We start from the raw sequence: 6,000 nt of genomic DNA, 5'->3' as shown, positions 1-6,000 counted from the left end.
TATATGTTGGCAACAAAGTCAGTTTTCACTGGTAGAATAAAAACAATGCATTCAGTTCTGTTCTGAGTCACTGCATTAAAAACATTGATAAAAGGTTAGTTGCATTTCACTCAGCAACAGTAGGAAAACATTTGAAGCATCATACTGGTATTTTTGTATTATCATATTATGGTTTGTGTGTGTGTGTGTGTGTGTGCATGTGCGTGCGTGTGTGCGTGTGTGTAATACATGTGTACATATCACACACACACATGCACAGACACGTTTACCTATTAACGGAGTTAGACAGAAAAACCTAATGGATACGAGAGATGCAATCGTTTCTTTCTTGTAACACCAGACGAGTACCAGCCTGCCTTGGTCCTGACGCACACCAGCTTAAGAAATTTCTATTTGGCAAAATCAACGGTTGGTTATGGCTTCTTGTTAAATTATGTCAGACCGTTTGTACAGTTAGATATCCAACCAGAGTTCTCATAAAGCAATGTAATAATAAATCCAGGTAAATACAAGTAAAACTGGGATAATTGGTGGGGACAGCGATTGTCCAAATGTGACCAAGTATAATTCAGTAGTATAATCTTTTCTCTTTTTCAGTAAAAAAAAAAGGGAAGGGAAGCTATCCAAGTCCATCGAGGAACAGGTTTGAACAAGGATAATGGATGGAGGCGCCCCACCCGAGGTCATGCAGCCTCTCATGGAGTCAGAAACGGGAAACTTGCCAAATGCCCAAATCTCATCCAATGTTTGGCTTTTGCTAACACAGAGCTCACAGACACTGGAACAGACACGTAAAAATAATGACCTAACCGAGCAAAAATGCCTCCCCAAAGAGGACCCACAGTTGGCAAACAGATTGGGTTTGCAGTGGTATTTATATCTGACCTGAAATGACGCTAACAGTTCATCTCAGGTGGGAAAAATGACAGTACAAAAAAAAAATCTTTGAAAGCCATTTTTACACATGTACTTCTCTTAGAATAGAGCGGGACACACCCGTGGGTCACCGGTCGATCAAATTACTAACATGAAGAGAAAGAAACAGACACCCACGATGTCTGATGAATGCTGCTTTTCATTAGGTTGAACAACAGAGAACAAGTGGGAAAACAGCCTTGAACATACAGAGATAAACAAAATAAAAAACAGTAAGATGACTATTGTTTGAAAGCCTGATTATTTGTCGGTTATGTATTATTTGTTATTTTGTTGTATGCTGTCATTTATTGATTTTTTGTTTGTTGTAATTATAGACTACATGGGCATGATGGGCTAATATGAATTCAAGTATGTGTGGGTTTTCTATTGATGCATCCAAAACCAGTAACATGCAGTTAAATGGGGTAGTTTTAATTTTTTAAGTTATTCTCTGTAAAGTTTTTGTTGGTACTCCTTACGTGTTGTAGATGCCATTTCATAGTTAAATTGCTCAAAAGTAGATATTTCGAATGTTGTGAGCTAATAAGCTGATCAAATGTACACTGCAATGGAAAATGTACATATCAGTGGAACAGAATGCTACATTACGACGTAATATTTTGCAATATTAGACGTTTGTCTTCTAGGTTCCTATCTCATCATTCTGTAGGTACACTGCTCAAAATTTCTTGTGGGGCTGGGCTGGGGCTCTATCCATTGAGTAAAGAGAGGGTCTCTTCACTCGGAGGCCAAGGAGGTTGTTGGTGTGTTGCAGGAGCTGAAGAGAGCCTAGTAGTAGCTGCACGCATCAGCAGCAGGCAGAAGCATTAAAAGAAAAGTGAAACAGGATTCTTTGCAACTTAAATAGACATTTCAACTTGCTATGGTATGCTTGACATATACTGTGTGAAAAATCATACATGAGGCAGCACCCATGCTGGATCCAACTCAAAGGCGTTGCCTCACATTTGCTGCTTACAATAATATGTAGTTCTGGCAACCAACTTACCTATCTGTTGTTGCACCAGAGCATGACCTTTTCTGCTCCTTTCATGAGAGGAATATATCCATGCTAGAATGACCTGATATGCAAATATGCAGATGATAGCGCAATGTTGTTAAATAACGGTATATAATGTTGTAAAGCATTGAGGAAGAACAAACTGAAGCCAAAATCAGTTAAGAAGACTCAGTAGTAGGTAACTAAGTTTCAGAAATAAAACAAAATCTGCCACGACAAACAAACATAGACACACACGTCAACAGATTTCCTGGAATTGCTGAGAAAAAAAAAGAAGTTGTACTGTCGGTCCAGTCAGACAATCAGAAAGTGAATTAAAGCGTTCAGGCAAGAGATGAAGTGAACTGAGGCATACAACACCAAAACACGAAAAGCAAAATGTACAGAACGGGTCAGAAAAAGCACGAATGTGTATATTCTCTTTGTATTTTGGATGTTTGGCGCAATTAATGTTCTCAATGTGAACATGTATTGAACTTTTTCAAGTTTTATTTAGAATCTGTCATCTGAATGTATCTGAGTTGAGCAACACTTGTCTGGCTTACCTTATTAGCCACACAAGTGGCTTCATACGCCCATTGACAAATCAAGCTCTACATTCAGAGTCTTGGTCATCTTCTAAACACTGAGTCACGCTTTTTATTCTCTGGCATATGAACACATGCATTCACTCAACACCTCATTTATCTCTTGTGGGAGGAATGGGTCTACTTTACACAAACTCAGCAGACGACACGCTAAACTAACACCGTGCATGCTCCACCTTGCTGCAACAATGCTGAACTTAGAAGCATTGGTGTTAGTCATTGAAAACGGTCAGTGACAGTTGCTCTCCTTACTATGATCACAATTGTGGACTGTTCCAAGTTGAGAGACAGGAGTTTTTAAAGAAACTCACCTGTCAAATACGTGACAGGTGAGAGTATGAAGGCATATATGGGAATATGGGTAAGCAGGTGAAGTACACAGGAAAATATGAAAGAAATCTGAACTCAGTCACTTTATTAACGGATAGGTGGGATCAAACTGAATGTGTTCAAGCCTTGACGTTATCAGTTTTAGCGTCACGGTGTGCAGTCTGCACAGTGTGTCTCTGTGGGGCTGCGGTGTAAGCTGAAATTCTCAAGAGAGTAAATATGTTCACACATGAATGGGAAGGAAAAGTGAACGCCTTTCTGTTCTTTTTTTTTTGCTTAGAGGTCAAAAAGGTTGCAGTGTCGTAACACTGCGCCTTGTCATTAAGGCTTCCCAGATCACATTTCAATCTGAATGTTTTGTGTGAAAGCTGATTAAAAATGGCAGCTCAGAAAACCCGAGCACAAACGCGACATCTTCTCTAGCATTACATAAGAAAACCAACGATAACCTGCTGTTTCTGCCAGCAGGGGACTTATTTAGATTTGAGTGACTGAACAAAGCTGAGAGCCGTTCTATTCAGTTTATTCATGTTGTGCCAATTCACATGTCGTTCAATTAACCAACTCTGTTTCAATTAAAAATGAAAGCGAAAGGGAAAAAAAATGTTTTAATGGCTTTCAGGTATAGTTTATAAAGCATGGTTTCAAAATCATTTATAGCATTAGGATTAAATACTTTCTTTCATTAATCCACTTGGTTTATTGTTGAAGTCGGATGATATGGAGGTGAAAACGAGATGTGGAGGAGAGGGTTTTTAACTGTTCTTCACACAGACGACAAAACGTCTGATCAACAGAATGACCCACGGACAGGCTCGGGCTGAAAAGGAATAGTCTAGAATAACAACTCTACACCCGTCTTACCTTTCCTTACATATTAGGTTATGCAAGGACTGGAGAATTTTATCTTGACACACCTCACTGTTGCGGTGAAAAGTTATGCATGAGAAAAGTAGATGTACAGTGAGAGTGCATGCATTCCTGCGAGAGCTTGAAGTTTATGATAGAGGTTGGCTCAGCGTCTCAGGGATCGGATCACAAACAAGAACACAACCTGGACCCGAGCCCACGGACAAGCCGATCCTAATAAGAAGCTTGTATCTCTTGGAAACTGTTTCCAAATGATAAAGCAAAAAATGCAAACAGACATTGTTGTCAGCTGGGGATTAAATCTATATTTATGAAAGCAGCGGATTGTACAGCTACAAAAGGTAGCTTGGCACTTTTTCTAAACTTTTGAACAAACCTATCACCGTATTTCATCTGCAGCGTAAAGTTCTTTGAACATCTACTATTTAGAGGCACACCCTGTTAGATTATAGAAAAGATAACAAACTTCAGTAATCCAGCTGACATGTTGGTCCAGCTGTCAGATGAAGTTTGACTGGCAGGACCTCCCCTCCTGCCTGCCGGGGATAAACAGCAACTCGTCAGTCAGCGCAAGTGGAAAATGACGGCTAACAACCAGAGCTTTGTTGTGTTTTCTCAGCATTGCTAAGCAAGCGAACATTCCGTGTTTGTCAGAAACCAAACAACAAATAATTTGAATGGTTTAAAGGGGTGCAACCAGGTGTAAGTAACCAAATGTGGCATTCTGGCTATTCATTTGATCTATTCACATTTACTTCTCACCATGAAACTGTCATGTATCAGTCTGTTCTAGACTGATTGTTTCCGTGTTTTTTATTTGGACATGATCACATGCAGGATGGTGATTGAGCAGCACTTACACAGTAGCCTAGACATTGGATACATCTGTGAAATCCACAAATATCGCCTTGGATTTCATTTCTGGACTTTTCAAAGTTTTGCTTGTTTTGCAAAAGCACTGAGAGAATGCAAAAATAATTTTACTCTCAATTATTTAATGAAGATGTTTTACTTCTGCAGTACATTGAGGCTTATGCTAAACTATTGCTAAGATGACATCTTTGCACACACATGGTGCGCAAAGATAAAAAAAAATTAATTTCAGTCGAGTAAAATTGATCTTAGCTGAAAATGTGCACACGATTTTTCAACTAATAACCTACTTGGTTCAGATTTTAACTTGCTTTATGTACATGTGCATTACAGGTTTGCTTTAGATGTGATTACCGTCTCGAAATGTTTTAAATTTGAAATACGTTTAATTCACTTGTGCAACCTGTTTTCAAGTTGGTACACAGTGAACTTTTAAGCGTAATAAAAATGCCATTCCCTGCACTGCAACTTCAAGAGTTCAACAAATGCAGTGCATTCTTTCATTGTATGCATTTGGAGGAAAAGCGACACACCTGCACCAAGCATGTGCAGAAACTGAATAGCCTGTAGTTGTGCAGACTCTAATCTTCCATGTCTCAGTTGTCTCCACCTTGAACCTGCAGAGGAATCCCCATCTGTTATTCAAGATGAGTGACAGAACCTTTTTTTTTTTTTTTTTACTACTTTTTCTTCACTGGTTTTGGTGTGAAAACATTTGCCAGTGTTGCAGGGATCACCTCAAATCTCACAAAAACAAATTGTAAGTGAGACAAATTGGTGTAGCGATTTACTGTATTGCCTCTGGTGAAGGTTTGGTGCATCTAAACCATTAAACCTGACAGCTTACGAGACTAAATCATACAACCACAGGAGAAACATCATGAACTGACATGTTCCTGAGTTTCCTTTTTCTATTCATCACTGCCACTCATTCACACCTGGAGGATATATTTAATATTTACAGTTTGAGAACTGGAGCCATTAGATTATGCCACTTGATGTCAATGCCAAGAAACGTGTGATAGGCAGGGTTTGATGAGATATTCCCCTATTCACTGTTGCAGGAAGCTAGTTCTCAACCATATGGGGCAATCGAAAGCTATCGGCTGATTTTGCCTTTAGTGGTAAAGGCAAAATATGTAAAAAGCAATGCACCTATCTCTGTGTGGTCATTCAACTAAATAGAAAGGACAGAAGAGGAGAGAATTAATGAGAGAAGCAATCAAAAGGCCCATCATAACTCTGGAGGAGCAGCAGAGACCCACAGCTCAAGTCACCATGACAACTTTTAGCTGTACACTCCACAAATCTAGCATTCAATCTAGTTAGAATTCACGATTTTGCTGCCAAGACATTAAAAAAAAAAAAAAAAAAAAAAGACTGTTTTTGTCATGAGAAGTA

This window comes from Poecilia reticulata, linkage group LG5, assembly GCF_000633615.1.
Source record: "Poecilia reticulata strain Guanapo linkage group LG5, Guppy_female_1.0+MT, whole genome shotgun sequence".
In the NCBI taxonomy this organism is placed as follows: domain Eukaryota; kingdom Metazoa; phylum Chordata; class Actinopteri; order Cyprinodontiformes; family Poeciliidae; genus Poecilia; species Poecilia reticulata.
This window is presented reverse-complemented; position numbering follows the sequence as displayed.